This window comes from Mytilus galloprovincialis, chromosome 12, assembly GCF_965363235.1.
Source record: "Mytilus galloprovincialis chromosome 12, xbMytGall1.hap1.1, whole genome shotgun sequence".
NCBI lineage: Eukaryota > Metazoa > Mollusca > Bivalvia > Mytilida > Mytilidae > Mytilus > Mytilus galloprovincialis.
In genome coordinates, this window is record NC_134849.1 from 21,051,673 (window position 1) to 21,064,019 (window position 12,347).

The 12,347-nt window shown below is 32.5% G+C and overlaps 1 long non-coding RNA gene across 1 annotated transcript in view; it reads right to left on the reverse strand.

The window, feature by feature from the left end:
- Positions 1–1,519: 1,519 nt before the first annotated feature.
- The window catches only part of LOC143053951 (uncharacterized), a 71,083-nt gene continuing 60,255 nt past the window's right edge, over positions 1,520–12,347 (reverse strand). Inside the window, exons 3-5 of the long non-coding RNA XR_012971516.1 lie at positions 7,111–7,353; positions 5,092–5,262; positions 1,520–1,838 (exon numbers count right to left, since the gene is read on the reverse strand). This is a non-coding gene — a long non-coding RNA (uncharacterized LOC143053951). The remainder of the gene's footprint in view (positions 1,839–5,091; positions 5,263–7,110; positions 7,354–12,347) is intronic.

Consider the following 12,347-nt stretch of genomic DNA (forward strand, 5'->3'; position numbering starts at 1 on the left):
AAATTAACAACTATAGGTCATCGTACAGCCTTTAACAATGAGAAAGGCCCATACTGCATAGTCAGCTATAAAAGGCCCCGATATGACAATGTAAAACAATTCAAACAGGAAACTAATACAGTTTTCAGATAAATATATATGATATACATTGCAACACTGGCACATTTGACAAACTTCGTAAAAAGCTAAAATTTAATATACATAATTACAAATGAACATTAGAACCTATAGTTTTAATGATACACGTGACTAAATATATCTGCACTAACGATAATATATTGTCAATATTTAACACACAAAAAAACCCCACAACAGTTGTATTTCACAAGCGCTCCAAAATGTAACTTTAGTATATGTCTCTGGATAAATATTGAATCAATTTTCACACACTAGATAAAACTGACAACGCTTATATCGAGATATCGAGAAACATATTACGTAGAAGTATAGACAATGTCATAAGGAAACACATGACATTGATCAAATCAACAAAACATCGTGTTGGGGAACAATTAAACTAGGAATCTCAAAATTACCGAGATGAATTCAGATTAACCGTTAGTGACAACAGCTTCTATTTTACTGATGAATAAAGGCAATTGTAGTATACCGCTGTTCAAAACTCAAAAGTCGATGGAGAGAAAACATATCCGGGTTACAAACTAAAACTGAAGGAAACACATCAACTATAAGAGGAAACCAACAGAACAACAGGAACACTGAAGTGCATCCAAAACAAACGCCAATGCAACATACATAAAAACAAACTTTTGATAACAACTGACATATTCCTGACTTGCTATATGACATTTTAAGAAAAGGAATGGTGGGTTGAACCTGGTTTTCTGGATAGCCAAACCTTCAACCTATATGACAATGGTATTAAATATCGCTAAATACTTGTCAATATCAATCGACAATCGTAGCATGAATCAGAGTGATCAATTATGAAAATTAAAAAATTGAAAAAATTGAAAACGACACGTTTAAGGATTTCAATGCGTCCGAAGCGCTTTTCTGGATTTACCTTCATCAGAAACGCTCAAAGCCATACATTTAAAATCCGAGGATGTATAAGTACCGAAACCGTTGCAGAGCTTTATGACAAAAATACCTAAAATTGATAGCCAAATTCATCTAAAATCAACTTTGCCTGAGGGAGTTAAAACCTTAGTTTCCTAATAATTTCAAAATTTTTAAACGGACAATTTTAGAAAAGTTTGTTAAATCATGTCAGTACCGAAGTACTTACTACTGAGCTGACACTAACACTCCTGTATCAATCGATTGATATATTATAATGGTGAGGAGGAGACTTTATTTATTGACGCCTGATAAAAGGTATGAGACATTAAATTAAAATTCATGAATACCTTTAATCTGTACTCCTTCATGTGTCCGAAGGAAAAACCTTGGAGTTATTAGGGACGACATTAAAAGTTCAAGTTAGGATAACAAAAAAATCAAATAGTTTTTTCACTGACTCCTTACAACTAGGAGAGAAGAAAGAAAATGCAAGACAATTACCGATTGATAAATAAAAAAATTGACAGATGCTTGGTATATGATTATCATTTGAAAACATCAGGTTGACTTTAATTACATTTCACAAATAAATTTTCTCTTCCCGTAACAGTACACATCGTATAAGTCTAATGCACCTTTAGACATAACAGCCCCACAATTTGCTACTTTATTAGGATGATTGAAATCAATGTTGTTAGGTTGGCCTGGCTGGAAATTAAAATAACCAGATATCTTTGTTTTGGTGACCCATTTCCATTCTCCTTCCTTTGTCTCGTCGGATGCTCCAACGTAAAGTGAGCGTAAATCGTGATCTAAAATAAAAGAAATGTTTTTATCCCATTCAACATAAATTCTTAGTATATACTGTTAAGCAATGAATGGTCTCTTTTAACAAGGACTCAATAAAACAACTGCTTTTGCCCAATTTCAGCAAAAGCACAATACTATAGTTTTGAACTGAAATCCAATCGAATGCGAATCGAAATTTCTAATCGCGTTCACACATTCCTTAGAAATGCGTTTTCGTAAATGCGAATTAGTAAATTCAATACAATTGGTATTAAATTGTGGTATGGAAACTTTATAAATTAAAATTCGAATAGATTATAATTAATCGATAATAGATATAATTAATAATGCGAATTAAAAGTAAACATCGTTCAGACCGTAAAGCGAAATTGACACGCATGGCAATTCGTATTAAAATGTACAATGAGGCGTATAACGTTTCAAATGCGAATTAAACTAATTCAAATTTGTTAATGCGAATCGAATTCGAATTATGTGTAAACGCAGAATGAAGCTTGCGATATTTTATATCATGGAAGAACATATTTGACTTATAATTCAACATAAAAAAAGATAACAGGAATGAGCATGAATCAGAAAACAACGGAATTAAACAAGTTTATCGAAATAGACAATGTGTTGTCCTTTACTTTGGTCTATCATTGCTGGATCACATTTCTAGATTTTGAGACTTATTTGTAAAATTACTTAAGATGAAAGTTCCGTCAACATTTAAAATCACTATGGTGTTATTCAGGGCTCAATTTAGAACACAAAGGATATTGGGTGAATTTGCATAAATCAGCAATTCCATAAACAGAAGGAAGATAACAATGGCTAAATCAAAATGTGTATGTATAAAAGGACAGACAGCAATAAAACTGTGCGATGTGGTAACAAAGTCGGATACTGTGGATTCATTATTATCCTTCTGGTACCAATTTTCGTGGATTTTTTGTTAACCACAAAAATTGGTACCCACGAAAATAAATAAATCCACAGTAAAAGCTATATGTACAACGTAGTGAGCGTACCTCTGGAACCCATTTACAATCTTTGCATAAATTATAGTCTCAAATCATTAATATAAAATATAAAAATTTTAAACGGATCATTATGTGTAAAAACATATTCATACAAGTTTGGTGTTCAGAATTTATTATTTATGAAATTCAATGTAGATAACAAAAGAATGTTTCAATGCCACAGAACTTAAACTTTGCACCATTTAACTCTCGAGAAAAAAAAACCCACTGGTATCCCTGACGAAAACACATACAGACATAAAATCATAATTACATGTCAGTGCTATTAAACATTTCCTCACTAAATAACTTTATGGAAAAATTATATGGTGAATAATTACAACTAGAGGCTCCCAAGAACCTGTGTCGCTCACCTGTATTTACTGTGGTTTTGTTAATCATTTGTAAAAGGGTCAAAATCATAATCAATAGTTATAGATATCTTGATAAAGACCAAGACCAAGTTTGGTTTAATTTGGCCCAGGAGTTAGAGGCACAAGATTTTTGAAAAAAAATCACAAAAAATGCAGAAAATGCCTTTTATGGACAATAACTCTTATAAGATGTCAATTGACGATTTTGGTAATGGTGACATATTTTGTAAATCTTACTTTGCTGAATATTATTGCTATTAACAGTTTATCTAAAAGTATTTTCAAAATATCAAAAAACAGCAAAATTTTCTTCAAATTACCAAAATCAGAACAGCAGCCCCAAAACGGGTTATCTGATTTGTAATTAGATTATTTAATGGGTAGGTAGTTCGAAACCTGATGAACATTTTTATGTAAAATCAGATTTGCTCTTAATTCTTTAGTTGTGGACGCCACCACGAGTTGGTTGACCGTTATGGATTAACCGTTTCACAAATGATATCGGATATGTACCTTACATCGTAATTACAATCCCCTTCCCTTTCATTAATGTGACCTACCGAATTAGACCATTTACCGGATTTGTAATAACATGAGCAACACGACGGATGCCACATGTTGATCAGGATCTACTTACCCTTCCGGAGCACCTGCGATCACCCCTAGTTTTTGGTGGGGTTCGTTTTGCTTATTCTTTACTTTTTTATGTTGTGTCATGTCTATTTTTTGTCTGTTTGTCTTTTTCATTTTTAGCCATGGCGTTGTCAGTTTATTTTCGTTTTATGGGTTTGACTGTCCCTTTGGTATCTTTCGTTCCTCCTTTTAAGCAAAAAACTGTAGTTTACCTATATATTATATTTCTAGTCATGTAGGCCATGTTGGTCGGATGGTGGGGTATTAGGACACAGTTTTTAAACAAGATACTTTAATAATGAGTTTTGCCAAGTTCGGTAAAATTTTTCTCATAATTTTCAGAGGAGAAGATTTTTGTAAAAGATAACAACAAAGGCCGACACTGAAAATTGTAAAGAATTTACTTTTAAGAGGTTAATTAAAAATTTTGGTCGTGTTGACCTATTATTAGATCCTACTTTGCTGAACATTATTGCTGATTACAGTTTATCTCTATCTATAACAGTATTCAAGATAATAACCCCAAAAAAGAACATTTCATTTTATTCCATGCCAGTTTTCTCTAAATGCTTTAGTTTCAGAGATAAAACCCAAAATCTGCATTTCACACCTATGTTCTACTTTCAACCATTTTGGCCATGTTGGTTGATAGGCGCAGTATCGGACAGATTTTTAAAATAGATACCCTTATCACTAGCCCAGTAGCCAGTACTTCGGTACTGGCATGAAAATACGGATTTTTTGTGTTATTAAAATTTGCTGTTACAAAATATTAGAAATTATTATAAATTAAGGAATGTATCTCCCTCATGCAAAGCTCTGATTCCTTTCACGAATTTGGCTATACTTTTTTGACCTTTTGGATTATAGCTCTTCATCTTTTATATAAGCTTTGGATTTCAAATATTTTGGCCACGAGCATCACTGAAGAGACATATATTGTCGAAATGCGCATCTGGTGCAACAAAATTGGTACCGTTGATTTTATTATGATGATTGTGGCCAAGTGATAAAAAAAATTCCCGTAGTTTCAGAGGAAAAGTGTTTGTAAAAATTTACGACGACGGCCTACACGGACGCTATGTGATGAGAAAATTAAACTTGGCCCTTCGGGCCAGGCGAGGAAAAAATTAGAAAGCTGGGTGGACCTTTAAAAAATTGTATCTGGTAGGTTAGGTTAAAGTACATCATTGTAAAATTACTTGTACCTAAATCAAATGATATAAACAATTATCCAAACTTACAGTAGGTATTTAAGAACTCTTTGGTTTCGTTGACCTTTAGTTCAGAATCTAGGACGAGTAAGTGGCTATTCTTGTTTTCACAATATGTTCTTGCTTCAAACCAGTCCAAATCAATAGCAATAAACAGCATACATAGTCCGTTATAATAAACAAAGTCCCAACCATTACATTCTGTAAAACAAAATATCACATACTCATCAGTACATTACATCCATTGTCATTCCTTTGTATTAAAGGCTTGCCAATAAGTCTATGTAAACAAAGGCAACAGTAGTATACCGCTATTCGAAACTCATAAATTGACTGAGAAAAATAAATCCGGGTTACAAATTAAAACTGAGAGAATCGCATCAAATATAAGAGGAGAACAACGAAACAACAGAAACACAACATTAAAATGTAAAGTTTTGTAAATAAATTTAAACTGTCATGACATGTTTTTGCTATGATGTTATGTGTATAATAGAGATAAATAAAGTTTATGTTTATCATGTGACTATTCCAAACTCATCAAAGAAACCAGGCTTATAATTTTGTACGCAACACGCGCGTTTATTCTTAATACAAATTTACATTGGCACACAAATCAATTAGGAGGTCAAATCAATAAGGAAATTAAATAATATTGAAAACAAAATTGCAATAGATTTATGCCAAATCAGGATAAGTTCATATATGTCTGGTAATAGAAACCCTTACAAATTCGACAACCTCGAGGATTCATAAACAGTAGAATTGTAAACAACAGTTGCATTCGTCCAAATCACTTGTTTTAGGTTTATATTTAGCAAGAACGACCAAAGCTGAAATATTAGAAGTTGACGAATATATAAGACTCAAAACAATTGAAGAGCAATATTTAACTAATAACTAGATTCTGATGGCATCTCTGAGGTCATCAAAGTTGTTAAAAGAAATCATGTTAGAACAATTAACAAATGAAAAATTGATTATATTACATGCCAAAGGCAATCCCATTTTATGAAGAAAAAAAAATAATAAAGAAACTATCGGTTGTAACATGTGTAACATGTCTGTGGATAAAAATAAAGCCAGTGTCATTTTGATCAGGTGAATAAAGAAATAAATTGATGCAAATGGATCAATTTGTATGGATGTCGTTCCCTTTAGTCTATATCTAAGTTCGGTGGATAAATGTAAACTGGCATTCAACATGTTAAATTTTTCTGCTTAATTTTACGTATATAAAAGAGATAGACAAAGCCTTTGTTCATCTTGTTATAAAAAAAACTCATCAAAGATATCAGGCTTATAATTTTGTACACGTCATGCGCGTTTCCTCTCAATAAGAGTTCTCATTGGCGCAAGAATCAATTAGAAGGTCAATTAAATTAGGAAAGCCAGTGTTATTATGATTATAGAAATAAATTGATGCAAATGAATATAATAGAAGCAGAGATCTTGGTTTTTTTTCACTACATTATAGGCAAAAGAATAAAATGATAAAAGATAGTAACCAGCAAACGTGATTATGTCACTGATTTATGGACACATTTTCGATTATCTAATTTTATCAATTGTACACTTTCAGGGATTTTGTTTAGAAATTGACAAAGACGTTGAAGCAGGCATGTTCTATACTTGACGCCATAGAATATAAGGTTCACCAAATAGAGGATTGTTAATATGTATCTTATATTTCCTAAAAATATCGGATGGAGGTCCTAAGACAGTACATAAAGAGGTTTTTAGAACAAATTAAAATTCTTAACATATTATGTAGAAGAAAGCGGATTAAAATGTTAACGAAATAAGCTTTCTTCCTTCAAAATAGCAGGGTGGTTTTTTTTCATACTCATTGAAATGAAAGAAAAAATTAGAAATCATTATTAAGTTGAAGCGTCCGAGTGGAAATTTCACTGTAAACATGTTTGGGATTTTTTCTTTACCAATTTTAAAATACCTGTGACATGACAATAGTTGTAATCATTGGTCGGGTAAAAATCCATTAAAAAAAACTGAAACGATTTGCCGGTTTTATATTCAAAAGATACATACCGTCTTGTGGTTGTTTGATAAATGTCCGTACAGTTGAAATCAGTTTTGAGTTTGGTGTTAACGTGGATAATCCGAAACATGTGTTTTCGTAAATGAAAACAGCTCTACATTTAGGGTTTCCTGTACATATTATCGAACATTCCATCAATGAGGCTAATGGCTGTATGAAAAGATAGAATTGTGTGCTCGATGGGTTCCATTGTTTTGAGGGAAACAGTTCCTTAAATATCCATTGAGTATAACCTAAAAATAATATTAGCATTAATAATGTTCGATTTGCAATTGGAATTGATTAAGATAAGAAAAATAGGAAGAAGTGGACCACACAGAAAATCATGTGCTTCAGGTAACATCTCCATCTAAATCAGGGTGTGAAAGTAGAGTTGTTTTATGTTACCGACGCCATAAAAATTAGGGTCGACAGGGATAAACTATGGTCGGTCGGTTTACAGCAAATACGGATTTTGTGACCTCAATGTTATATCAACAAATACATGCAAAAAACATTGCTAGGTCAAAAGATCAGGACATTGTCTTCAGTAAAAAAAAATCATCATAGATACCAGGATTGAAATTTTATATTTGCTTTAGACACGCGTTTCGTCTACAAAAGACTCATCAATGACGCTCGATTCAAAAAATGTATAAAAGTCAAATGAAGTACGAAGATCAAGAGCATTGAGGACCAAAAATTCAAAAAGTTTTGCAAAATACGGCTAAGGTAATCTATTCCTGAGGTAGAAAAGCCTGAGTATTTCAAAAACTTAAAGTTTTGTTTACAGTTAATTATAATTATGAACATTAAGAGACAAGTGTTGACACAATGCGTCAATCATCATATCCTTTTAATTCTAAAAGTATAATGATAAAAATATGCCAACACCATGAATTAAACGATATGACATAAGACACTGAACTTCTCCTTTTCTTTTAATTAGTTTACGAACGATACAAAAGAGAACATATAATCAAAACATTTCATAAACCAGTAACCAGTAACAAATAACTAACAACATCAAACCGTACGAAAGAAGGCATTTAAAAAAATAATTCGGTCAGACTATCGTTACACATTAACAACATGAATAATTTGATATTTTCTTAAAATATTCAATTGACAAAATATTTCTATTTTTTTTTTCTTACGGCTAAGACAATATATTTTATTCATAACCGAAAACGAATCCCTCAGCACAGAAAACGACACAGTAGGTCCCTATCGAAGTCATGATCACTTTGCGGTCAATTCTTTTTAAACGAACATGAATATAAAAAAAATATAATAGCTCAATTTTTTATTTTATTTGCTTGATTTATAGAACAAGCATGGTGTGTTTTATAAGTTCGTCAAGAGAAAGTTAAGTGTGACGACTATAATTCGTCGTTTCATAACCCAAAGGACTATGGGTAATTTCATAGTTCGTACTCCAAAGCGAAATCTTAACTGTTTATAGAAAGTTTTTATCAAAACAGTAAAAACACAAAAGCACTGAACTCTGAGGAAAATTCAAAAAGGAAAGTCCAAAATCAAAAGGCAAAATCAAAAGTCCAAACACATCAAACAAATGGATAACAACTGTCATATTCCTGACTTGGTACAGGCATTTTCTAATGTAGAAAATGGTGGATTGAACCTGATTAATAGCTAGCTTAACCTACTCACTTGTATGACAGTCGCATCAAATTCCATTACAACGATGCGTGAACAAAACAAACATACTCAAAGAGTAAAATGTCAAAAATAGGGGCAAAGCAGTCAACATTGTGTTATCATCTTAATCACTATAAAAACAACAAATGTAACGAAGAAGCACAAAAAGGCATACATCAAATTTAACATCCTGATTTTGCTTATCTTATACGATTTTATTTATCTATGTAAAGTCTACCCGTAAGGGATGGAAGGTTTTCATTGCGCGTTTGAAATTCGCACAGGTAGACATAAAATAATTTTGTCGTTCAAAGTATGACGGCATGCATAAATGAGAGTCAGTAAAGTAGATATAACAAAAAACAGACTTAACAGTAAAAGTAATAATAATAAATAAAATAATTGTGTGGTTCAAAGTATGACGGGATACATAAGTACAGAGTCACGTCAAATGTATATCATAAAAAACAGACTTAACAGAAAAAGTAATATTAATGAATAAAATAGTTTTGTCATTCAAAGTATGACAAGATCCATAAGTAAAAGTAATATTAATAAATGAAATAATTTTGTCGTTCAAAGTATGATGTTATACATAAGCACATAGTCACGTCAAATGAATATCTAAAAAAACTGACTTAACAGTAAAAGTAATATTAATAAAGACAAATAAAAGAATACTATAATACGTTATTAAGATGATAACCAACGTCAGTACGCAAAATCTATACTTCAAGACCATCTTGTATTATTTGTGAAGTTGATACGGAATATTTATCAACAAGTTCTTGGTACCTTCCGATGAACTTTTTTAGAAAAAGGACGAGACGTTCTTTGACATACCACTGGTTCATCAACTTTCTGCTCAGACACTGGTGACGTTTTACAAAGTCTGAATAGGAGCTGCAAGCTCTTGAATACCGAATAAGTTGGGAAATGTATATTCCATATGCAGGTGAAATTGGTATATTACTACTAAGGTGGGGGAAATCGATAATTTCAAAATTAAAATCGTCTCGTTTGTCATAGATTCTGGTACTGAGATGACTGTGTATGTCAAATTCGAGGTATAAGTCTAAAAATGAGGCGGCAGAAGCCGTGTCTGTTGTCTCTTTAACTTCTAGTTCTGATGGGTATATTAATGGAACCCAATCAGAAAAGTTCGGATTGTTAATGGAAAGAACATCATCAATATATCTGAAAGTGAAATTAAATAACCTGGCTTCTTTGATCTTCTTGTTTTTGACAAGTGTCTGAAGGAACTCCGATTCATATGAAAATAAGAAGAGGTCGGCAAGGAGAGGCGCACAGTTCGTTCCCATAGGAATGCCGACAATTTGTTGAAAAAGTCTACCTCCAAATTCAACAAATATGTTGTCAATAAGAAACTCCAGCATACTGATCACTTGTTCCTCTGTGTAGTATGTTTTACCCTTTTGTTCCTTATTAACAAAATATGCCTTATGGTATCCCGAAGTGATAAATTTATAGCGTATGCTACCATTTTTATGATGAAAAGCATTGTGGATTATTTCTTTTAGACGGTTTTTCAATTTCACATGGGGAATGGTTGTTTACAAGGTTGAAAAATCAAAAGTTTTGATAGAACAAATCTCAGAAAACTTCTTCTCGTTTAGCCCATGCTCTGGCGTACTCCTCAATGGAACCCATAATTATTTTGAAGTTATGGTTCCAATTGATGTGTTGCGGTTCTCTAAACTTAGGACCACGAGAAATCACCTTTCGAAGATTTTCATGTTGAATAATGTTTAGATCCCCAGTTATAACATGGCCAGAGGGGCTGTAATTGTAAGGCGAGTGGTAACAGTCACATGTCAGAGTATTGTTTAGGTATTGTTCTAAATCAAGGTCCTGTAATGCTTGTTTATAGTTAAATATTTTGGGTGCAATGGTTTTAGTGTAACTGTAGGATACAATAGGAACAGACTGATTTTGAAAATAAATAGGAATTTTAGATGTTACCTCCTTGTGATGTAGAACGTTGCTGTTGTTTATTACATCAATTCATCTATTGGTAAAGTAAACAGGAAGGAATTTCCTCTTTTCCTCATGTAAAGGTTCCGATCTTACTGGTTTAAAGAGACGGAAAAGAGCTACATCACAAATTATACTGACAAGTCTGTATATTGGAGAAAATGTATTGGTGCCTCCTTTGTCAAGTGCATAATCTCTCATTTTAGAAAATTAACAGGCAGTGAAAAAAGAATAGTTCTAATGTAATGTAACCCTAACGGATGATGTAGATGAGAAAGAAGGTCATTAAAGCTTCCAGAGGCCGATCTAGATTTTTTTACATTGGGCAGATGGTAACGTTTTTGTCCATGACTACGTTGGTTTCGTAAGGTAGTATTAAATAAACTCATTACATTAACATCACTGCAGGCTGGACTTGACAAATTTCCTACTCCTTTGACATTTACATTGCAACCATATGGCATTGCAGTACCTAGTTCCCTTATCCAGAAATTTTCTCTATCTTTTCGGAATGGAGTACTAAGTACAGGGCTTATTTCTCGATGATGCGTACTTTCATAGATAACGAAGGATCATGGTCCGGTTGATTAAATTGGTTATAAAGAACCCTGAATTGCGGATCAAATTACACCGTTTTGGTGCACCCTTTTGAAAATCTAATTAGTTATCAAAGATACCAGGATTATAATTAAGTACGCCAGACGCACTTTTCGTCTACATAAGACTCATCAGTCACGCTCATATCACAATATTTACAAAGCCAAACAAGTACAAAGTTGAATAGCATATAGAATCCAAAATTTCCAAAAGGTGTGCCAAATACGGCTAAGGTAATCCATGCTGGGGATAAGAAAATCCTAAGTTTTTCGAATAATTCAAAGTTTTGTAAAAAAATTTATAAAAATGACCACATTATTGATATTCATGTCAACATCGAAATGTTGACTACTAGGCTGGTGATACCCTCGGGGACGAAACGTCCACCAGAAGTGGTATCGACCCAGTGGTGTGAATAGTTATCAAAGGTACTAAGATTATAATTTAGTACGCCAGACGCGCGTTTCGTCTACAATCAGTGACGCTCATATCAAAATATTTATAAAGCCAAACAAGTACAAAGTTGAAGAGCATTGAGGATCCTTTTTTACAACGATGCGTCAACGAAACAGACATAATCGGTAAAATAGTCAAAATATGGTTACAGCATACACGACTGTGTTACAATCTCAAGACAAACAAACATATACAATAAACACAAAAAGCATCTATTAAATTAAAAAACAGATTCCTTGTTTTGCATGTTGGGCGTCAGAAGTACAAACGTCACAAAAAGAAATTTTGTCGTTCAATGTCTATAGAAAACAATTATAATTTCACATGGAGATTGTGGTATCCAGGGTTATAAAATCAAAAGTTATGTTAGAATTATTTACAGAAACAGACCGAGATTAAAAATTATCCAGCAGTTCTTTAGAATTTTTAAGAATCCATATATGGTTAATACTACTACGCGAATGAAATAATTTTGTCGTTTGTCTTTCAAAGTATTATCAAATTTATAATAAACAATAACATAATGACATATTATAGA